General features: G+C 49.3%; 1 protein-coding gene across 2 annotated transcripts in view; it reads right to left on the bottom strand.

Annotated features, from left to right (window-relative positions):
* The window catches only part of EMP2 (epithelial membrane protein 2), a 45,232-nt gene extending 28,746 nt beyond the window's left edge, over positions 1-16,486 (bottom strand). The window contains exon 1 of one of the 2 annotated variants that reach the window (XM_053556727.1): positions 16,350-16,486. The gene's annotated coding sequence lies outside the window, so the exon portion shown is untranslated. Of the gene's footprint in view, positions 1-15,374; positions 15,504-16,349 lie in introns of those variants that run through there. The other variant, XM_053556728.1, reaches the window with a different exon arrangement.
* Positions 16,487-24,471: the final 7,985 nt, after the last annotated feature.

Genomic DNA, 24,471 nt, shown 5'->3' on the forward strand with positions numbered 1-24,471 from the left:
TGTGGATCAAAATCATTAGCTGATTGTGAGAAGCATAGCAGGCCTTGTAAACATCAATACAGAAACAGGAAAATCTTGGCCAATAACTCGTGGCTCTTGTATCACAACAATGCACCAGATCACATGGCACTGTCTGTGAGGGTCATTTTGGTCAGCAAACAAATAGCTGTATTGAAACACCCTCTCTACTCACCTGATCTGAACCCCCATGACTTTTTTCTTTATCAGAAGATAAAGAAAATACTGAAAGGAAGACATTTTGATGACATTTAGGACATATAGGGTAATACAACGACAGCTCTTATGGCCATTCCAAAAAAAGGTTCCAAAATTGCTTTGAAGGGTGAATTAGGCACTGGCGATGCTGCATAGCTTCCCAAGGGGAGTACTGTGAGGGTGACTATAGTGATATTCAGCAATGAGGCTTTAAGCACTTTTCCTAGGAGGAGTTCGTGAACTTAATTGTCGGGCTTCGCACTTACACACCCTCTTGGTTCTATTTCTCTCCAGAACCCTGACTAGTACAGCATCTCTTCATTGGGGTGCCCAGCCCATACGGTCATGCCCCTTACCTGCGGACTTGGAGGGCACCAACAAAAAGGAATCCCACCATCAAAATATCAAGATCAGGGCAGATCTGAAGCTAGCACTGTGGGCAGCATTTCTGAGCTGGGGAGCCATTTTCATGAACTTGGAATCCCATAGTAACCCTTCCCCACCAGCATGCCTGTGGGGGGCTATGAGGCGACCACGCTAGAAAGAAAGGCACGCCTGCCCCTCCCCGCAAATCTCACCCTTCCCACTGGAGAACTTCTGATGCTGTTGCGTCTGCAGTAATGACATTGTCCAGCCATGGAATTGGGAAACTGCCCTAACACAATGGGAATCGCACACTCCTGCAGTCTCAGCTGAAATGCGCTGTGTGGTCCTTACAACCCCCCACCCCCAACTCCAGCCTGTTTCATTTGTACGTGCTCCAGGACAGGAGGAACTCAGCACTGCCCAACACCACATCTGATTATTGGGCCCTAACCTTCAGAACAAAGGTTCCCAAATTCAGTCTTTTGCTTTTTCTATCCACTTTCTAGCATACGTACATGCAATTTAAAAAGAAATCTTTTGGCTCCTTGGGAATGGAAAAATCTCAGCATCACTTGCCATAAATAGAAATTGATTGTGAAAATAAATAGCCCCTCCATTGCCCCTCCCTGCAAAAAGTTCAGAAATTCTGGTGTGATGCTGTTGCCTGACAAAGAAACTAAGCTGGAGACCTGGCTAAAGAAGGAAAACTAGAGCCAGAGGGGCACTGAACACCTTAGCACCAGTTAAGAGTTTCCCCTTGAAGGAATCAGAAGAGTTAAAAGAGAATTGAAAAGGTAGTTGCAGCCAGGCATGGTGGTTCACACCTGTAATCCCAGCACTCTGGGAGGCCAAGGCAGGCGGATTGCTTGAGCTCAGGAGTTCTAGACCAGCTTGAGCAGAAGTGAGACCCCTGTCTCTACTAGCTACTTGGGAGACTGAGGTAGGCGGACTACCCAAAACCCAGGAGTTTCAGGTTGCTGCAAGTTATGATGCCAAGGCACTCTACCCAGGGCAACGAAATCAGACTCTGTCTCCAAAAAAAAAAGGGAAAAGGGAATTGCTTTCACACGGGGTGGCTCAATGTCAAGACTGAGCCATCTGAAAACACTCCAGCATCATGAATCCCCATCCTGCAGCACACAGCACTCTGCTCTCCCTGCCACTGATTCCAGTTCGGTCTTCAGTGGTCCCAACCCCGGGAACCTTGGGGTATGCTGACCTCCCCCTTCTACCTCACACCCCTGCTCCCTCCACTGGCCCGGGGCCTAGCCTGTCTCAGAACCTCTGATGGGACCTCGCTTAACCCTGGGAGCCCTGGTTCCCAGAAACCTGACCTAGACTTATAGAAATTCCACCCCTGAAAGCTTCCTAGGAGGTAGAAGCAAGGATGGGGCAAGAGAATCACCTGAGCCCAGGAGTTGTTGCTATGAGCTGTGATGCCACCGCACTCTACCCGGGGCGACAGCTTAAGGCTCTGACTCAAAAAAAAAAAAAAGAGTTTATAGAAGCATTATTCACCACTGTCATATGGTGTATATTATTCAGCCATAAAAGGACAGATGCTACCCGTGCTACAGCAGGGATGAACACGGAGGACGTAATGCCCAGAGTGGAAGCCAGACGCAAAAGGTCATGAATTGTATCACTCCATGTATGTGAAATGTCCAGAACAGGCAAATCCATGGAGGCAGAAAGTGGATTAGTGGTTGATTAGGGCTGAAGGGGAATGGGAAAAGAGGGGAGGAGATTTCTAAAGGGTATGCATGGGGTTTCTTTTAGAGGTGATGAAAATATTCTAAAATAGACAGTGGTGATGGTCACACACAACTGTGAATATATTAAAATGTAATGAATTGTACACTTTTTCTTCTTTAGAGACAGAGTCTCACTTTGTCGTCCTTGGTAGAGTGCCGTGGTGTCACAGCCCACAATAACCTCCAGCTCTTGGAGCTTAGCTGATTCTCTTGCCTCAGCCTCCCAAGTAGCTGGGACTACAGGTGCCCTCCACAATGCCCGGCTATTTTTGTTGTTGAGGTTGCAGTTTGGCTGGAGCCAGCTTCAAACCCACCACCCTCCGTATATGGAGCCCGTGCCCTACTCACTGAGCCACAGGTGCCGCCTGAATTGTACACTTTAAAGATCTCATTTAAGCTGGGTATGGTGGCTAACACCTGTAATCTTAGCACTCTGGGAAGCCAAGGCGGGCGGATTGCTTGAGCTCAGGAGTTGGAGACCAGCCTGAGCAAGAGGAAGACCCTGTCTCTACTAAAAATAGAAATAATTAGCTGGGCATTGTGGCAGGCACCTGCAGTCCCAGCTACCTGGGAAGATGAGGCAAGAAGATCACTTGAGCCTAAGAGTTTGAGGTCTCTGTGAGTTATAACGATGCGATGGCACTTTACATCGGAGCCACAGAGTGAGAGACTGTCTCAAAAAACAAAACAAAACTCATCTTAAAAAAGATTTTTAAAAATTGGGAAGTTCTAGGCTCAGCAGCTGTAGCTCAGCGGCTAGGGCGCTGGCCACATACCCTGGGGTTGGCAGGTTTGAACCGGCCCAGGCCTGCCAAACAACAATGACAACTACAACAATAACAACAACAAAAACAGCCAGGTGTTGTGGCTGGCACCTGTAGTCCCAGCTACTTGGGAGGCTGAGGCAAGAGAATCACTTAAGCCCAAGAGTTGGAAGTTGCTGTGAGCTGTGACGCCACAGCACTCTACCAAAGGCAACACAGTGAGACTTTGTCTCAAAAAAAAAGAAAAAAATTGGGAAGTTCTGTGTTCACTGGAGGTTTGTATTTCAAACCCTCTGTCTCCCTGGGTCTAAGACCACAAGAACGCCATGACCTAAAAGCCCTCAGTGGCCCCTTATGTGGAAGGAAGGGTAGAAACCACAGGCCAGGAGCTGGGTTTTGAGTTGGAAGGGGCTGATCTGGGCCAGGTGCCCCTTAACTCTCAGACCGCACCCCACTAACAAGCTATCACCCAGCTCCAGTCACATCTCAGGATGCCCCTCAAGGTGGGGTGCATGTGTCCCCATTCTCCAGCCACCTGCCCGTCAGTGCATTCCCAGAGTACACAGAACGTGTGCAAAGGGAGGACATGAAGACATGGAGCGCTCACGAGAACCGTCAGGACAGTTTAGTATCCCAAGGCCAGCGATACTAAAACCAAGCTTCCCCCCAGCCCCTGGGCAGTGGCACCTTTGCACAGGCTATTGCCTTTATCTGCTAAGTTCTTAGATCTTGGTGTGACTGGCTTCTTTTTTCCATTCAGCCTCAATTCGAAGTCACCTACTGGGAGAAGCTTCCCCCGACGTTCCCATCTAAGTGAGCTGCCTGCTCTCAACACCTCTCAGATATATAATCTCCTCTCCGCCTGCTATAATTCTATTCTTCTCTACTCACTTCTTTGTACGGTCTCATCCCTCTGCACCGGAAGCTCCTTGAGGGCAGGGATTTAGCAGTACTGCTAAATCTGTTTCAGCAGTACTGTGGCCCCGCCCAGCACCGTGCATACAAAAATGATCATCTATGGGCCAAAGGATGAGGACATTTTGCAGTCCTCTTCTGTGGGGTGCTCGGTGACAGAAGGTGAAGTGCTGGGAGAATCTCAGGTAAAGGGCCTCGACCTGAAGGCACAGTGTCATCCTTCCCCCGGGAGCCCCACAGCCTCCAGGCCCCAATGTACTTGGGTGGGTGTGCCGGAGGTAGGGCCAGGGTTCCGTCCACAGACTGAGGAGGCTGAAGGGCAGGGAGGCAAGGGGGGCTGGAGGTGAGGACAGCCACGGAGGTTCACAGTCCGGGTGGGGCCCAGCACCAGCAGAGGACAAAGTGCAAAGACCTGCGTTCCCACCAATGGGACTCTGGGGCCAGATCACCTTGTTGAGCAAACTAAAACCTCTTCTTGATTCATGTTCCACCAAGGCTGTCCATGGGCCCCCACTGAGCACAGCATGACATACATGGACTCAAAAACAAACAGCGGCGCCTGTGGCTCAAAGGAGTAGGGCGCTGGCCCCATATACCAGCGGTGGTGGGTTCAAACCCGGCCCCGGCCCAAAAAAAAAAAAAAAAAAACTGCAAAAACAAGGCAGGTAAGGAATTGAGGCATTCAAGATACCATCTGTAGGGCCAGAAAAGATTGTTTAAGCCTTCTCACCTCTGGTGCTATTTTTCCCGGATAGCTGCCATAACCACACACACCGTGATGTCATGATTACATAACTGCTGGTTGGCAGCTCACTGCTTTGTCCCCCTGGGTATAAGAGCATACAAGACCTTCTGCTTGGCAGACTGTGGAGCGCTGGTGTGGCTCCTCAGCTACCATGAGCTGAAAACAGACATGTTGAAGCTGTCCTCGGTGCCTAAGTTACTCTCGAGTCTGCCTGGATCAGAACACTTGATGGTCAGAATACTATCTTTTTAGGCTCCTTACAAACCCCATTTTATAGATGAGAAGATGGATGGGCAGCGAGGCCAAAGGTCACACCACTGATAAGTGCCAGAACTGAGTGTGAGCCTCGACCATCACCCTGCCAAAAGAAGCCCAGAGCTCTCGGGCACAATCAGTTTGCAGCAGCACACTGGGCCTGCAGAGAAATCAGGCTGCAGGAAGCAGAAGAGCCTACCACAGGAGCTTCTAGACCAATCACATCAGGACCTCTTCGTTGTTAAAAGCTGCCCAAGTGATTCCAATAAAGAGCAAGGTTTGCAAACCACCAGGATGACCCTTGCACTGTCCTTAAATGGTGTCATTGTGAGCATTGTCTCACTTCACTGTGCTCTGAGGTCGAGTATCACACCCTCCCCACAGACACACACATTATATCTATTTCATGTATTTACATTTACATATTACTGTGTATTTACATGTGTATGTAAAAGGAAGTGAATAAATCCTTTTCTCACGAAGCCTTCTGGGAGAGGAAACTGGCATATTTTCCCAACACCAAGAATCATCCAGTCCTTGATCTTTTGTTTCCTCCAACTAACCCTGCCCTGCCCTGCGAGGGAGTCACCTGGTAACCTGGGGCAAGTTCTGCCAACTGGACCTCAGCTCCTCCCAGCCAGAACAAGAGGGTTGGATTAGAACGGCGCCCTACCTGTCAGGCCCTGAATGTCACCATCTCAGGTCTTAGGCTGGGGAGTGGCTTCTTCTGCTCTAGGGATTTTCTAGAGCAGAAGAGGGAGGCTCTTTAGTGAAACTGAGAAGGAAGTGAGCGGCGTGGATGCCACAGGGGAAGAGGCTGGCACAGATGTGGGTTTGGCTGGAGTGCAGCTCAGCCTGAGGAGTTCTGGGGAGGGATGAGGCCAGCAGTTTATCCTGCCCCAGGCAAGGGGGCTGGGCTGTCACATGCCCCACCCCCTCCCCTCAGGCTTTGGGGGAGTGTGACTGCAGGAAGGGGGGTGGGAGCCTGATCTCCCAGGCTTTCCTGCGAGGAGCTTCTCGAAATTCCCCAGAGAAGGGGAGGCTGTGCATTCATCATCGTCCCGGGCTGAGGGAGATGGATACATCAGCCCGCCAAGGGAGCCAGGGTGGGTGCCCAGTGTCACCTCCGCCACTATGGTCATTCCATCCCTCTCTGTGCACCACCTGTTCTACTCATTACCCACATTTTTCTCTAAAATATATTAAGCTGCAGTAGATTCATTTTTAAATGCACATTACGCTGTAAATGGAAAATCAGCATCACTTGCCAAACAACATTTCAGTAATACATTCTGAAATAAAAATGAGCATGTTTCAGTTTGTAACACCTCCTGTAGGCTAAGAAATCATCCCCCAGTGTCTGCGCGGTGGACCCCACTCTGGGTGTGTTGATGATTAAGCCTCTTTCAGGCTCTGGCCTGGAAGAATGTGACCCGGGGACACGCTGGCATACACAGGCACTGACTGTGCCACTTCGGCCTGACACAGCTCCAGGCAGAGCCAAATGAAAGAGGGGGAGGAACCCCAAGGACCTCTCATGTCTTTCAAACCCTCCCACCCACCCTGCAGCCTCCAGCCCACTGATCACCCAAGGCTCAGGCCTCCCTTCAGTCTGCTGCCATGCCGGGGGTAGCTAAGGAATGCTGGGGGTGTCCTGGTGAACTCAACAGACGGGTGCCTATGCCCACCAGCCCTTGCCAGGGTTAAACAAAAGCCATCAGGAATAATGGCAAAGAGGATATCTGACTTCACCTGGGGTTAGATGATACCCTTAAAGAAATGGTGTGAGAATAAAGAGAATTTCGGAAGGGAACATTGGAGGAAGGAGGAGCAAGGGAAGAGAAGGTGGAAGCGGTGGTGAAAAAGAGCTGTAGGGACAAAGAAAGGCCAGGGGCCTGGCCAGAGCGATGAAACCAGAGAAGGGGACAACGAGTCTCACCATCAACACCACCTCAGAACCTCAGCCTCCAGAAATTGTGAGTCACTACTTTCAGGTAGGGCCTGGGAACTGGCATTTTATCCAGACTGCCCAGGCAATTCTAATGGGGGATCCTGCCAAGGTCCTTCAAGCTGGATCATGCAAAGCCTGAGATTTGTTGCTTTATTTTAGGAGCAATTGAAACTACTGAGGAGTCATAAGCAGGGGTGGGGCAAACGATCCAGTCAGTTTTGCATCTCTGTAAGATCCTTCTGGACACAGAGAGAAAACAGACTACAGGGGCAGTGGTCAAGGTGCTTGTGCAGTGGTCAACACAAAAGATGGTAGTGACCTGGGCCAAGATGGGGGTGAGGAGATGCAGCTGCATCTACAGAGGGGACCACTCTGGGGGGTGGAAGACCAGCGTGGGCCACTGATTACCACCTTTCAGGCTCTGGGGTTCATTCAGACATGAAATCCATTCATCTGGATTTCAGGACACTTCCCACATTAATAAGAAGTAAGGCACTTTGGGAAGCCAAGGCAGGAGGATCACTCGAAGCCAAGAGGAGTTTGAGAGCAGCCTGGGCAACATAGCAAGACCCCATCTCTACAAAAATTATAAAAACTAGTTGGGCCTGATGGTATGATCTGTTGCTAATTGGGAAACTGAAGCAGGAAGATCACTTGAGGCTGGGAGTTCAAGAGTGCAGTGAACTATGATGATGCCACTACACTCTAACCTGGTTGACAGAGTAAGACCCCATCTCAAAATAAAAAAATAAAAAAAGAAGAGGACTTGGTGAGAGTCCCTTGCCACCTTTTACTCAAAGAAGATCATATTGTCTGATGATCTACACATATTTGTTTTATTTACTTATTTATTTAATTTTTGAGCCAGAGTCTTGCTCTGTTGCCCAGGCCATGGCCTCAGCCTAGCTCTCAGCAACTTCAAACTCCTGGGTTCAAATGATCTTCCTGCCTCAGCTTCCTAAGTATCTGGGATTACAGGCGCCCATCACAACACTAGCTAATCATTCTATTTTTAGTAGAGACAGGGTCTCATTCTTGCTCAGGCTGGTCTCAAACTCCTAAGCTCAAGGGATCCTCCCACCTTGGCCTCCCAGAGGGTTAGGATTACAGACATGAGCCAGCGTGTCTATAAATATTCATAAAAGTGAATGAAGTGAATGAAGGAACAGGGGACAGAGGAGGTTCTCCGTTTCTCTTCTGTGCCCCAGATAGCCAAGGCCAAAGGCCCTTAAAAGATGAGGGTTTCTCTCAACCATCCCACAGATGGTCCTCCCTCCACTGGCACATAAATTCCATTATAGAGGGTGAGTCTCTTTTTGTTCACTGCATGGCGCAAATAGGTGCCCAATATATAAGTGTTAAAATAAATACATGAGAAATGAATCAGCACAATCTATCTCAGAGTTTCCAAGTTCAGGAATCAATAATTTCCTCCAGAATGAATCTCATGGCCTGGGAGCCAGTTTGCAAAGAGCACCCCCCTCTACTCCCCACTTGTCTGTGCGCAGTCCCCCATAGTGCTCCACAAGCCCCATCCTCTGGTCCCATTGGCCTCCGCCTAATGTCTTCAGAATGCACCTGTCACCCCCCTCAGGAGACACCATTTTATTCATATCACAATTACTAAGCACTTATTCTGGGCCAGGTGACGACCTAAAGGTTCGGGCATTACAATGAATAAAAGAAGCTCCACCCTGCACTCTGAAGACAAACGTCCACTACAGGAGTCTGTGGGCCTGGCTGGGGGTCAGGGCACATAATAAGGATGAGATTAAGGCCTTTAGTGCCCAGCCCTCACGGCCCTCAGCCTTACCAAATCCACCCCACTGGGGCCTGGGAGCCTGACCCTGCAGCACTGGGGCAGGACTGGGTGTCTGGGTCTGTCATCTCGGACTGAGCTATTGAGGGACAAACTTGTGCCATCAAGGACCTGCAAGGGCCAAGATTGCTGACTCTAGAGAACAAATGCCTGACTCCCAGGATACCACCAGGACATCTGCAGCCAAGGAACTTTCTTGGCCCAAAAAATCAGGATTATTTTAAGAAGAGGACATACGTGCCAATTTTTCACAAGCGACGCATCAGGGAAATGTGTACAATGAAGCAGGAGAGCCCAGATCAAACAATGACTTGGTCATACATAGGCTGTATAATTTTAATCACGTTTCTTTAACACTCTATTTTTTCATCTATAAAACAGGGATAGTAATTGCGTCTACCTCGTAGAGCACAGTAGCATCATCCCAGCTCACACAAACTCCTGGGCTCAAGTGATTCTCCTGCCTCAGCCTCCAGAGTAGCTGAGACTATAGGCACCCACCCCCAACACCTGGCTAACTTTTCTATTTTTCGTAGAGATGGGGTCTCCCTCTTGCTCAGGCCGGTCTTGAACTCTTGAGCTCAAGCAATCCTCCCACCTTGGCCTCCCTAAGTGCTGGGATTATGAACAACCATGAACCACCATGCCTAGCCACGGTTGTTGTTCATAAATGTGGGAAGGGATGTAAACCTGTGGCCAGTAAGCTGCTTTGCAATCTGTAAGTGCTGTAACAAGATTAACAATAATTATTATTACTACTACTGATAACATTGGTAAAATATAAGCCGCCTTCTCCAACCTAAAATATCAACCTAAAATGTTTTAACACCCAGGTCTTTCTACCTGTGTCCTTGAATTCTCTTCAAAGCCCCAGATTCCCATTCCCAGTGGGCTCCCAGGCACCTTCCCCTGCATTTCACAACTGCCCCAGGAACACATCCCAGGCAAACCTATCATTGGCGCCTCTTCTCCAACCCATCATGCTTGTTAAGTGTTCACAACGTGATGATTCCTGAGTGCTAGATGACAACACCTCAGATCAGTCACCTTGGCCCTGGATTTCCAAGAGTCCCAAATCAGTCCCTCTGTCTGTGGAGCTTCTGCCATGCAATCCATCCCACACCCTGCAGCCAAACACACTGTGGGAGCCGCACTCTCACACATGCACAGGCCCCACTGCTCACTGAATGTAGGGGAGACTAAATTCTTATGGAAGTTTAGTAGAGAGGTAATTGATGACTATATTCTCTTGGTTAGTGATAAGACTTTAGATAAGACTTTATCCTCCCAGTGCAATTCCTTCCCTCCTGTCTTAACTGAGACAAGCACACAGGTCTATTCTGGTGTGTCCTCCCGGACATTCTTCCTCATGTAAACATAATTCATATGAGGCCACAGAAAACACAACAAGAAATTCTGTTTATGTTTACATAAGCGGAACATTTTCCCACATGCCATACAGCCCTTTGCATATTTGGTACACATGGACAAACCTTGTTCTTTGTAACCACTGAGAAATATTTTGCAAAATGGCTAATGGAGGCCAGGCGCAGTGGCTCACACCTGAAATCCTAGCACTCCAGAGGCTGAGGCAAGTGGATAGCCTAAGCTCAGGAGTTCAAAGACCAGCCTGAGAAAAATGGAGACTCTGTCTCCACTAAAAATAGAAAAATTAGCCAGGCACCGTGGCAGGCACCTGTATTCCCAACTACTCAGAGGACTGAGGCTTGGGGATCACTTGAACCCAAGAGCTATGAGTGAGGAAACCTCGGCATTCCACCCAGGGCACAGAGTGAGACTCCATCTCAATTAAAAAAAAAAAAAAATGGCTAATGGACATTTAGGTTGCAAGTCTCTCTCTCTCTCTCTTTCTTGTTCCAACAATGCTCTATAAATATCTCACACCTGCCTCCTTGGCCAGGTTCTCCCCACCGCACTATGGGCCTCCTTGGCTCCCCCAGCTCTGTCTCCCTTCCTGCAAGTAAACCAGCCACTCCCTGCTCTTCAAGTGGGGCCTCTGTTTGTCCCTCTGCCTTCTGTCTGGACTCCCTGGAGCCATGACTGCTTAGGAGAACTTCTTGCAAGCCCATCTTCACCCCTGCAGTCTTGTTTTTTTTTGTAGAGACAGAGTCTCACTTTATGGCCCTCGGTAGAGTGCCATGGCATCACATAGCTCACAGCAACCTCCAACTCCTGGGCTTAAGCGATTCTCTTGCCTCAGCCTCCCAAGTAGCTGGGACTACAGGCGCCCGCCACAACACCCAGCTATTTTTTTTTGGTTGCAGTTCAGCCAGGGCCAGGTTTGAACCCACCACCCTCGGTATATGGGGCCGGCACCTTACCAACTGAGCCACAGGCGACCCCTGCAGTCTTAAGGAAACCCTTGTACACCACCACCAGGGGGCTTCCCTGAAGCCGCAGCTGGTGGCCCTGGGCTGGAATCACACATTATTGGACTAGCATCCCCTGCCCTAGATTACAACCATCTTTGAAACAGGTAAAGCCCCCTTTGCATTGTCAAAGCCAGTATCAGCTCCCCGCACAGAGCTGCCTAATAATTCTCATCAAGATTACAGTGGGCAAGGCGGCCTCTCCCTATGCCTTCCTTTGATTCAAGCAAACCACAACATCTCAAGCCACCTCTATGTACATCAGTATATCATCCCCTCTGATCCTCTGAACTACACAGGCAGGTCATTAAGGTGGAGGAATGATCCTCACTAAAGATGAAGAGACTCCCTCAGAAGCTAAGTTGCAGGTCTCAGTCTGAACATGGACATTGGGGACCTCCTTGCAAAGAGGGGCTTGTAGAGGGACCTCTAGGTATTTCAGGACGAGTCGCGTTGTTAAGAATGAAACTTGCCCATCTGGGTCCTGTTTTGATACCATCTCCCAAAGGCAGTTACTTTGGTACTAAGATTTTTGCCAAACCCAAGGACCATGTGTGCTTTTTTTTTTAAAGTACTAGAGAGAATTTTTTTAAGCAGAAAACTGCTTATGCTTATTAAGCAAATTCTATCTGTATTTTAAAATGTTTTAAAGCTTAAGGCATTGACTTTCATTTCAACCCATGCAGTAATATCTATGAAACTATGGGTTTATGTGCTGCTTACCTTTCCCCCCAAATACCAACCAAGAAAACTAAGTAATTATTCTTCTGTGTGTTTTTATTCAGGGGCAGATCTTTTAAAATTATCTCACACACCATCAGCAATAACATACATTGGGAAATGTTTGTAAGATTAATGAGAGAACTTTGAGTCATATTTATCCACTACAATTTTTTTTAATTAATTTCCTTATAAGGAAAGACAGTTCACTAGAGAAGTCTGCAATCAGCAAATCAGAAAGAGCAATCTTCAAAGCGAGCAACTTTGCTATGGGGAAAACTTACTATCTTAGACTATGAGCAGTCTGAACTTGGCCTTGGTTTATCCGTCTTTATATTCTCTATGGGGTGATAACTATTGTGCATCCCAGATTTCTCAGGACAGTCTTGGTGCCACTAATCACTTTGGTGACCCCCTCCCTCAGCTCTGGACCCAGAGTCTTAGGAAGCTTCTAGAACAGCGGTTCTCAACCTGTGGGTCGCGACCCCTTTGTAACAATGAAAATACATCTTGCATAGCATATAGTTACATTACGATTCATAACAGTAGCAAAACTACAGTTATGAGGTAGCAACGAAAATAATTTTATGGTTGGGGGTCACCACGACACGAGGAACTGTATTAAAGGGTCGCGGCATTAGGAGGCATTAGGAAGGTTGAGAACCACTGTGAAGCTGATGTCATTCAGCCTGTACCTAGAGGGCAGGACCTGGAGAAATTTCTTACTCACCTTTGGTCCCTTTTAGAGGGTGAGAGCCCGGAAACTCAATTATTCAGTCCCACAACTACTCACTAAGCACTGGAGATAGTGGGTGAACCAAACCAACAATGCCTTTGCACAGGAAGGAGGGAAGGACTCATTCAGCTGGTCCTTCTCCCTACATCCTGCCCCAAATTGGGCCAACATTTCCAGAGTCCAACAGCTGTGCCTGAGAATGACCCTCTGCCTGAGCACAGCTCTTCGTTTACACTCTCCCACCAGGACCTGTGTGTGGAGACCCAGCATTCTGGATAGTTGACACACACCCTAAAGGTCCCAGATCCTGGGGACCTGGGCCTGCAATCCCATTGACCACACTTCCTAGCCATTGAAATCCTCAACTGTGAACCAGATCTAGTTCTGGGTCTGCAGCCAACGTGCTGTGTGACCTGAGCAAGTCGCTCCACCTCTCTGAGTGTCCCTAGATGTTAAGGACATCTTTTGAAGGTCCTTAGGCCTCTGAAATTCCCCGATCTCAGCCTGGGGCGGCCCTGAATGCTGCAGGGCCCTCACCCCTCGGGCTGCAGGCTGCCTGGGGAGCCCAGTGACTCCGTCGCTGTCGTCAACACCTCCAGCCTCCGCCCTGGTGTCAGGTTACTGGCCCTGCACTCTTGCTGGGTGGCAGCTCTGCCTCCGATATTTTTAGACTCCCCCTTCAGCCTGTCCCTAACAAGAGCCAGATGCATCAGATTCCCGCCACAGTCCCACTGAACTTGCTCTTCTCCCGGTTACTCTGCTGAGCCAGACTTCACCACTACATGGGTGAGGAGGGGAGCCTCCACTTCCTGCCACCCTCACTTTATTTCTCATTCCCTCCCTGGACAAGCGGACGCTGTTACCCAAGAGTCCAGCCTCCGGTACTTCCCACAATGCCAACTGCCCTCTTCCCCCATTCCAGCTGCTGCCGCCAATTGCCTGCTTTCCCCAGACACCCCCTCACCTTCCTCCTGCACAGGCAGCCCGACCTTTAACTCACTCCTCTAGGAGAGGCCCGTGCCCCAATCCCAATCCCTGTGCCTGGGTTGTGACCTCCACCACCTCCGCCCCATGTGGTACCCACCCCAGCCCTTTTAGCCCCCAGACACCTGTGTCAGAGGCCCCACTTGGCCACAGAGCTGGACATCGGCCATGTGTTGCAACACACACAAAATTACCTGCCTCCCCACCCCAGGAGGGCAGTTGACCTCCAGTCTCCCAAACAAACCTCACCAATCAGCCAGCAGTCCAGTGCCATGCCATCTGGCCTGGAAAGGCATTTATATATTTTTGTCTCGACAGCTTCCCTTTCTGGTCATGTCTGGTGGAGTTTACTATGACAAAGAGCTAGCCTTGGCTGAGCCCCCACTGACCAGGAAGGCAGCAGAGCAGAGGTGAGGGGAGGGGAGGGGATGCAAACCGACCGGTTAAGCCTCCCTGTGGATTACCTGTTGCTGCAAAATTGAGTTTGTGCATGTAAGCACGTGGCTTTAGCTCCCACTGTGAAGACATCATGTAGGAGGCAGAGAGAATGGGAACCTGGGTCAAACATGCACCTTCATTCCAGAAAGGGTGAATGATAAAGGATTTAAGAACCATTGTGTGTGTGTAGATACTAAATGGATAGGTTCTGTACTTACAATCAAATGTCACAAGCCCGGTTAGCCTTCTTCAGCCAGACCCTGATCTGGGGTGATGCCAGCCAGAGCGGGGGCACCCCCCAGGGCAGTGTCAGCCCCAAGCCTCACCCTCTTTTCAGCCTGGCCCTTCCCTCACCCATGTCACTGGCTGGGCACCTCCAAGGCTCTCCACACACTTGCTCTGGATTTCAGGGACATCTCACTTTCTCCACTTCAGGGACAGAGGCGCCTCCAGGCTACGTGGCCTGCTCTCTGCCTCCTACCCACTCCCCAGTTCCCTGCCGGGGGTGGAGGTGGCCGATCCAAAAACCCTCAGTGGGAAAACAGGTTCCACACCTTCCTGCCATCCCCACGCCCCTCCCTTGGCTGTGGGCTTGGCATCTACCCTGGACCCTGAGGGCGCATCCACACCCTGTTTTCTCCAGAAGGGCCTCCCCACGCCAGTTCCCGAAACCCAACAGGACATCTCCAGGTGGAAAAAAGGGGAAGGCTCAAGGGCCAGCAGAGGTTCAAAGTTTGGTTCTTGGCGCTGAAAGAGCTCAGTGGCCTTGAGCAAACTGACTTGTCTCTGGCCTTGGTTTCCCCACCTGCAACAGAGGAGTGTGCTGGAAACAGCTCAGGGGTGGGGCTCGCAGGGAGAAGCGGGAAAGACAGGTGAGCACCAGTGTACTGAGAACCCCCATCAGGGCCACCCTTCCCTCCCCTGCTCCCAGGGAGACCAGGACCTTTTTCCTTCCTAATTTTTCCTTCAGCTTCCTCATACAGAGGAGAAACTCCAGGGAGAGGTGGCCAGTAACAGCACGCCAGTTCTGGGATTTCACTAACTGATTCAGACTGAAGGGAAAGCTGGTCAGAGCTATCTTTAAAAAAAAAAAAAAAAAAGTAGTAAAATATGCACAACATCATAATTATCATTTTAACCACTTGTAAGTGTACAATTCAGTGGCATTAAATACATTCACAATGTTGTGTAACCATGACCGCTATCTATAACCCAACACTTTTCATCCTCCCTAACAAAAACTGTACCCATGAAATGCTAACTCCCCACTGCCACACACCCCAGCCCCTGGCAATCACCATTCCACTGTCTATGAACTTGCCTGTTCTAGGTGCTTCATAGGGCACAGCGTTTGAGCTGGAGGCTTTCAGTCCCTCCCCGAGTCCTTCACTTAAGATCCAGCTAGTTTACAAGATCAACACTTGTAGTGGCGGACAGTGATCCTTTCTCCAAACCTAAAGCTGGGCTGCCATTCTTACCAAAGCAGGGGCTGGACTCTGTGGCTTGGAGGGAGAACTTTGCTCTATGGTCCAGGTTCAGGTGTCTCCCACTAGTCCTCATTTGGGATGTTCCCAGGGCAGCGCCATGTTACGACCTTAGTGTACTTAAGTACACCCCTAGAGTGTACTGAAGTTGCTGGATTTGGGGAGGGTGTAGAGTCCACCTTCTGACCTCCAGCCTCCCCTTCCTCGGAACCCAGGAGGACGGCCTTGCCTCCTGCAAGTAACCCGAGCCCCATAAGAGGTGGGAGGGAGAGAGGTGTCATCCTAGCAGCTACCCCAGGTCCCTCCACCGCTCCGGACCCACAGAAGTCGCTCCTCGCCGCTCGGGGGCGCTCCGGAGCCACGGGGGCCTCGAGGGGTGCACAGCGGAGGACCAGCCGACCGCGCCTGGGTGCAGCCAGACCTGCCGGCTCGGCTAGAGTAAGGGCGCTGCACCCAGACGCCGGGGTCCCAGATGCGACCCGGGGGACCGCCGTAGACTCGGAGTCGGGCTGGTTTGGGCGAGAGGAGCCGCCCCGACTCCTCCTCCAACTTTTCCCGCTCGCCTGGGCCCCAAAGGCAAGGGAAACTGGCCGGGGATGGCGAGGTGGCGTTCGGGGGCCCAAACCAGCGTGGTGCAGGCTGGAGGTCGGTGGCACCGGTGGCGCCTCCGCCGCTCCCTGCCCCCTACCAATTCCGTGAACCCCTCTCGGTCCAGTAGGTGCAGGGGTTGCGCCCCTGCTGCCCGGAGGCACGCTACCCCAAGCCCCCGGACGGCGCCCCGCACGCAGATTCGGGGCGCGTCCCCAACTCACCGGGCGCTGGCGGCTGGACAGACGGACGGGCTGGGGCGCGAGGGGAGGCCGCCGGGCTGTTTTGAAACTCTGGGCTGGGACTGCGTGCCCTCCCTCCTCCCTCTCGGGCCCGGAGCCTCCTCCCCACAGCCCCCTCCTTCCCGGATCCCGCCTCCGGGGCGTGATGTCAGGAGCCGGGACAGCCGAGGGGAGGGGCCGCAAGAGGCGGAGGGGATCCTTCAGGGAGAGGCCCCGGGCGTCCCCAGCCCTGGCCCGCCTCCCTTCGGCCGACTTTGGGGCGGAGTCGGTCGTGGGCCCGGGAAAGAGGGAGAAAGGCAAACTCCCAGGCTGGGAGTCCCTTGGTCACGCTCCCCTTGCAGGTTTCCATGTTTCCCTCCTCTTCTCGCCCTAACCCTCCACGCCCACGCCACCTCCTCTTCCCCCTTGTCCTTTTGGGTAAGAGGCTTTGGGGCCTGGGCTCCCTGCTCTAGAAGCCCCTTTCTCTGGCACTTTTCACTAATTTCATGAGCTTGTACTTAACCTTTCCTGCCTCAGTTTCCTTTCCTGGAAGTCAAAGTCATAACAAGACCTCTTTCCTTGGGCCGTTGAAAGGAGACCTGAAGGAGTGATACATCCACGGTGCTTGGCACATCGTAAGTGCTCTATAAATGTCAGCAATTGCAATTTTTGTTAACTGACTTGGAAACCTAGCCCTGGTGTGAGGTGGCCTAGCAACCAGGAACCAAGGTCTAAGCTTCCCCCGGGTCCCCCCATTCACAGCCATGTGTACACCCCCTCACACAAGCCACTCCCCATCGACTTTGAACCTGCAATCCTGGAATTTATTGTCCCTGGAAAAGACATCAAAAGACAAGGAACTACCTTTCTTTTAAGACTTAGTTTCCCTATCTGGAAACTGAGAGGACTGGTCTGCTCTAGAGACCCTTGGGAGGATGTGGGGGAAGAGGCCAGAGGAGCCTGAGCCCCATCCTGTGTATGATAATGGCAAAGAAATTCCAAAACAGAGCCTCGACAGGATATTTTTATACTTTTGATTGAAAGGGTTAATGTTATTTACACACACACACCCAAATACAAGGCAATTGACTTAAGCCGCAGACAAGAGAATGAGAAACCCTTTTAAGAAATACTGATTTACTGGCTCGGCACCTGTGGCTCAAGTGGCTGAGGCGCCAGCCACACACACCGGAGCTGGCAGGTTCGAATTCAGCCGGGCCTGCCAAAGAACAATGAAGGCTGCAACCAAAAAATAGCCGGGCGTTGTGGCGGCACCTGTAGTCCCAGCTACTTGGGAGGCAGAGGCAGGAGAATTGCTTGAGCCCAGGAGTTTGAGGTTGCTGTGAGCTGGGATGCCACCACACTCTACCCAGGGCGACAGCTTGAGGCTCTGTCTCAAAAAAAGAAAGAAAGAAAAAGAAATATTGATTTACTGTGATGTAATGGGCTGAGGCCTGAATATCATGTTTATACAAAATATTATCTACATGTTGGCCACCTCTTTGTAAAATTCTGTAATGAATGTTTTGCAAATAAAGCTACATTCAGCTACAATTTCTTTTCTTTCTTTTCTTTTCTTTTTTTCTTTTTTTTTTTTTGAGAGAGAGCCTCAAGCTGCCACTTGAGGCTATATGGCTGGCGCCTTAGCTGCTTGAGCCACAGGTGCAGAGCCAGGCTACAATTTATTTTTTTATTTATTTTTTTATTTTTATTTTTTGTAGAGACAGAGTTTCACTTTATTGCCCTGGTAGAGTGCCGTGGCGTCACACAGCTCACAGCAACCTCCAACTCCTGGGCTTAGGCGATTCTCCTGCCTCAGCCTCCCGAGTAGCTGGGACTACAGACGTCCGCCACAACGCCTGGCTATTTTTTTGTTGCAGTTTGGCTGGGGCCGGGTTTGAACCTGCCACCCTTGGTATATGGGGCCGGCGCCCTGCTCACTGAGCCACAGGCGCTGCCCCAGGCTACAATTTCTTGATTCCCTATGTATGGCGACTTCATAGGTGACGTCTGGGACACCCTGTATTTCCTGATGGGCATCTTTTTTTGTGTGTGTGTGGTTTTTTTTTTTTTTTTGGCCGGGGCTGGGTTTGAACCCGCCACCTCCGGCATATGGGACCGGCGCCCTACCCCTTGAGCCACAGGCGCCGCCCATGATGGGCATCTTTTTAAAATCCTTCTGCGGGGCTTTGCAATGTGAGGGTCTCACTGATCATAGGGATCCATGGAGGATTTGAGACACCCCTCCCTCCCACACACACAAGGCCCTGAAGTTTCCTAGTTGGTCTAGGATCTGACCTGCCAAGTCTCTTTTAGCTCTATAGCATCTCAAGACTTTCTCATCCAGGGGAGGAGAGTGGGGTCTGACTGCTATAAAAGAAGCCAGGCAGGGCCCATCTCTCTCTCCCATGGCTCCATGGAAGACTGAGAAAACCCAAAAGACTCTCCCAGAGTGGACAGGCCACATAGGAGATGAAGCAGGTGCATTTCTGCCATTTGCTGACCACTTAGCTATGCCAGTTCCTTTACAAACATTGCCTTCAGTATAACACAACAGCCCTGCAAAAGAAGTTCCCCCTCATTTTATCATGAAGAAGCTAGGGCTCAGGGAAGTTACGTACGTGATGAAATGGATTTGAACCCAGATTGACTGCATCAAACCTCATTCCCTTCTTTCCACTCTGTCACCACTAAAAGCTAACCATGCTCAAGCCTCCTGCCTTCTGGACTAGTGTTCACTTAAAAGTTTTCTTTAAATTAACTGTTTGTTTTAATATGTTTATTAAACATAGTTTAGTATGTTTATTAAACTACTTTAATATGTTTATTTTAAAAGAAAGCCCTCTATTGCCATGGTAAACAGGAAACCAATGCCACCTGCCAAAAATAGAAGACAAACTTACAAATATAAGTTTGTACGCTACCAAAATATAACAGTGTCAGTAAATGGTAGCCAGTTACTATTGTCAGAAAAAATGTATGAGCCCAAGGTTTAGGGTCTATTAAAAAGGCAGATCATACCTGTATTTAGCTAAAAGAAAAACAAATAAGTAAAAATAAGAAGGCAGATCGTCAAGGTGTTAAAAGCATGCAAGCACAGAGAAGTCTTTGTCCTGTTGTCGCTGGAACTATTGCAAGATCACTGGAAAGGGGAATTGTGTTCTCACTCTGATTCAAAGCCAACTGATGCCTCCTCCCGTATCATTATCTCCTGAGCCACCTGCTGCTGGGGTGTGGTACAGACTGGGAAGAGCCTGGAGTTGCCTCTTTGGGTCCAGGAAAGGAATGGGCCCAGGCTTCCCTCCCTTGTTTGCAAATCTTTCCAGGGCCCCACCTACCTGTCACATTAGCCGGCTACCTGCTGCTCTCCCTTTTCTCTTTATACTCCTGTTCCTCTGGCAGAAACCTGCCTTATACCTGCTTGTCTCTCCTGCTTTTGTTGTTTCAGCAATAAGCTCGAATAACCTCAGTGTGGTGTAGGGGGAAAGTAAGAGCATGTCCAATTGCACTCTGGGCCTCAGTACTTCATCTCCCTATAGTAGTCATCTATATCCCCACCCCAGCTGTAGCCTCATGACAGGTGAACAAATTCCCTACCTTCATCTTGAGCTCAGCTATATTATTGCTTCGGTCACTGAGATAGTAACAGACATGACACAAAGAATAAAAAGATGCTTGGGCAGTAGGGTTTGTCCTCCATTTCCGTGGGCAGAATATGACCTCTAGTAGCCTAGTGGTCCCAGGAAAATGAAAGACACATGGAGTAGGGCTGCACCCTCTGTGACCGCAGCACTTGCATCCGAGACACAGCACTGCTCCAGCCAACACGGCAGACACCTTACTGGGAAATGCATGTTCATTGTTTGCATGCCACCGAAGCCTCATGGTTATTTGTTTCACAGCAATAGCTGGTTGATAAAGGGATCATCTTATATGGAGAAAGAGAGACAGAACTATAAGGAAGGCACTTGAAGGTCTTGAAGGATGGGGGGAATTGGTTCAGGACTGGGGAGAGAAGGTAATCAAGAACTGAGTGATCTCTGTGTGTCCTTCCTGGTTGGAGCATCTGAAGTTCTGCAGTGTTTTGTAACCTGCTTCTGTTGACTCTTGTTCTCAGAAGGGATGACTGAGGATGTCCATGTCCTGGTTTGCCTGAGGGCAAATCTGATCCCCAGCTTTAAGATAGCTTAACAGAACCCAAAGTTGTAGCAGAGTAAGTCATGGAGAAGACAGTGTGGACTCTTGCTCGTCAAGCAGGGTGGTGATTTAAAAAGAAAATGGATGATTTAAGTCCACAAAGCCATGGGATCTTGTAATGAGAATGGATCAAATATAAATGGGATGTAAACTTCACAACCCACTTTTGGTGGGTGGGTTAGTTTAATCTTAACAGATGCCAGGGGTTTTACTAACTTTCATTCAGGAGCCATTTCCTTGGAAAACATACTGGATAATGGGCGGTGGGGGGGGGGGGGGGCTAGTGGATCTGCCTCCTGGTATTCATGCCTTTGTGTAAGTATCTCCCCTGGAGAGTAGGCTGCACTGAAAGACTTTCTTCTAATGAAACGACTCAGATGGAAGTGATGAAATGGCACTTTTATGATCAGGTTACAAAACACTGTGGCTTCTGTCTCCCTAGCAGACACTCTTTACACCTTCCAGGTTTGTATCCTTTCAGGATCTAAGCTGCCATGGTCGACAAGCCCATGTGGAAAAGCCAGGAACTGAGGCTGTCAGTCAACAGTGATCAAAGACCAGAATGCTGTCAACTCCATGTGATGTTTGGACATGGGTCCTCCCCCAGCTGAGCCTTCAGATGAGACCTCATCCTTGCCTTACACCTTGATTAATGCCTTGTGAGAGACTCTGAGGCAGAGGACCCAGCTAAGCCATGCCCAGACCCCTGACCAACAGAAGCTATGAGATAATAAATGCATGTTGCCTTACATAACTAAATTTTTTTTTTGGAGACAGAGTCTCACTATGTCCCCCCAGTAGAGTGCTGTGACATCACAGCTCACAGCAACCTCAACCTCTTGAGGTTGATTCTCTTGAGGCTTAAGTGATTCTCTTGCCTCAGCCTCCCTAGTAGCTGGGACCAAAAGCACCTGCCACAATGCCTGGCTACTTTTTGGTTGCACTTGTCATTGTTGTTTAGCAGGCCCGGGCCAGGTTGGAACCCACCAGCCTCAGAGGTATAGGTGGCCAGTGCCCTACCCACTGAGCTACCAGCACCACCCTACATAGCTAAACTTTGAGCTAATTTATTATGCAGCAATAGATAACTAATGTACAAACTAAGAATAGAATTAATCTCAACTGACTCCACATGGGGCTGGCTAGATTCTAGGTGCAGCCTTTGCATCAGTCAAGATAGGCTGGTTTAGAGTTTACACTATGATAACAAACAATCCCAAAATCTCAATGGCTTACAATTGAGATAGATACAATTGTTGATAGATCTTGCCGATATGATATATCCACTCTGGGTTGACCGTGACCGTGTGTTTACATCATCCTTACTTCAGGACACAGACTGATGGAGCAGCCTCTCTCTGGAATGTTGCTGGTCTCAGGGAAGAGGGAAGGTGGATGTGGAGCCACACAACTGGCTATTAAAAGCTTCTACAAGCTCACATTTTGTTGGCAAAGCAAGTCATGAGGCCAAGAGCCAAAAATCCCCTGCTAGCCATGTTATCTTGGCCAATAGCTTCAACACTTGGGAGCTAACACTGTCTGAATTTGGCTCACAGCTCTCGATGCTTCTTAGCAAGCACCTTCAAAAGCATCCCAAGCAACATTTTCTCTTGCCTACTTTTTCAGAGATGGACCAGGACAAGGACTACCCAGGGAAATCTCACATGTGAAAGTTACAGGAAAACTAGTACTGGGTCCAGACTCTCCATCCACCAACTAAAGGCTGGGCCATCAGCGGTTCTAATCATGGCTCAGTTGGCTGCCATCTTGCCATGAGAGACCTGATTGGGCAGCCCTCTAGTTCTTGCTGTATAAAGAGTCAGGAAATTAGAATTCCTTAAGAGTGGGGTCTGAGGGGCGGCGCCTGTGGCTCAAGGAGTAGGGTGCCAGTCCCACATGCCGGAGGTGGTGGGTTCAAACCCAGCCCCAGCCAAAAAACCACAAAAAAAAAAAAAAAGAGTGGGGTCTGAGAAACATGCACTCTTGAGGCCATTTCCTCCCAGTTGCCCACCTCCACAGACTGGGTGGGCAGGATGGAGACAATAGTTTCCAGCAGAGAAACAAGCCACAGTGTCTTCTGGCTTAAAGCTCAGAGCTCTGGGTCTCGATGCTTCTCCCCATGGGTCAGGGCTCGAGCCATCACGTCAGAGTCTTTTTCCTGCCTCCTTTTGTCTCTGATTTCTGCGCCATAAATGCCCTCAACCTACCGCCATAAAACATCCTGCAAATACAATAAGAATTAACAGTGCAAATACTGTCCAGTTGACTTATGACAGACAGAGGTTTGACTAATCACCAATGGTGGTGACCCAGAATTTCCAAACCTCTGGAGAAACAGCCCAAAATCATGCTGTCTGGGGCTGTTTCATGTATTCTAAAGCCATCACATGTAATGAACACAAAAGTCTGGGAGTAGAACAAACATGCCTAGTTGTGTCTGGGTTTTTCCCATTATAGAAACGTTTGGCATCGTGGACCCCAAACATCTGTCTGCCTCACTCTGATTCCGTTTTCATCGGGAGGTTTGGCATAAGGATAGAACCTCAGAACTTTTCCAGATTTGAATCCTTGAAATATAGTCAGAAAGGGAAACAGGAAGTCGGGGACAGGGGTTGTTTGCCACCACCAAAGTCATCACCACCCAAACGTCTGGAGTTCGTGATAACTCGTATTATGTTCTTGGCAAGTCCCAGAAGAAAGTCTCCAGCATGGTAGGGAGGATGGAGGCCAGCTCTCTTGGCCCATCTTGAGAAAAGAATAGAGTACACTTTGGCACCGAAAAGCTGTGAAAAGAAGGAAAAAGTCCCTGTTACTAATAATGGGGGGGGGCTCTGATTTCCCTGGGATCTCAAGCACAATCATAAATACTATTCCTTCAATCTATAAAAGCATCTTTTGTACTTTTCTAAGTATTTTTAATTAAAAAAAAATCCTTCCCTTCTTTGCTTTCTGACAAACAATTGCCCAAGAAAATAATATTTTTCCAATGATTCACTTAACACATACTTAGTGTGACTCTCCCGTGTGCCAGACGCTGTTTGAGGTACCGGGAATACAACAGTTAGTGGACAAACTTGTCCCCCAAATCCCTTGATCTCATGGAACTTGCTTAACTAATTTTGGTCAGCTGTGCTCATTATCCTGCTGGGACACTGATATATGTTTTGTCTCTTTCCAAGACTACTGGGTACGTGAGTTGCCTCTTACGCTATAAGACTGTGCGAAGGTCTTCATAATCTGAGTGACCAGCCTCGGGACTCCAGCCAGGCTCATACATCCTTATTACTCTTAGAGTCTGGGGAAGTGAGGATGTCTTCCATTCCCACCCTCCTGCCCCACTCGCAGTTCCACAGTTGAAAATTCAAAGAATGACATGGCAGGAAGAGACCTAGCAATTCTCCATCATTTCCTTGCTTCCGGACAAGCATTTAAACCATTCTAGACAAATGAGATTCTTGATCTTAAATGCCTCGTGCCTTGACAGTCTAGAATTCCCTTCCAATGTGGGATTAAAGTCCTTTTGGTGGGCGGCTCCTGTGGCTCAGTGAGTAGGGCACCGACCCCATATATCAAGGGTGGCGGGTTCAAACCCAGCCTCAGCCAAACTGCAACAAAAATAAATAAATTAATTAAATAAATAAAATAAAGTCCTTTTGGACACAGCCTGTGTCTGTTTGCTCATATTCATCCTCCCCTGGGGGTGCAGGGTTAGGCAGCCTCAGCCTCCAACACAGCATGGCATAGGCAGTCCCCTGCGGGACTTTTCTTCCATAACATTATTATTTACGATCTATAATCATATTTAAATTATTTGTGTTATATATGTGCTTTCTTATTATCTTCTTTCCCCAATAGAACACAAGCTTCCTGAGCACAGACGTCTTACCCATCTTACTCATGGGCTTTCACGAAAGTCTGAGACATAACA

The sequence above is a fragment of the Nycticebus coucang genome, chromosome 12, assembly GCF_027406575.1.
Source record: "Nycticebus coucang isolate mNycCou1 chromosome 12, mNycCou1.pri, whole genome shotgun sequence".
NCBI lineage: Eukaryota > Metazoa > Chordata > Mammalia > Primates > Lorisidae > Nycticebus > Nycticebus coucang.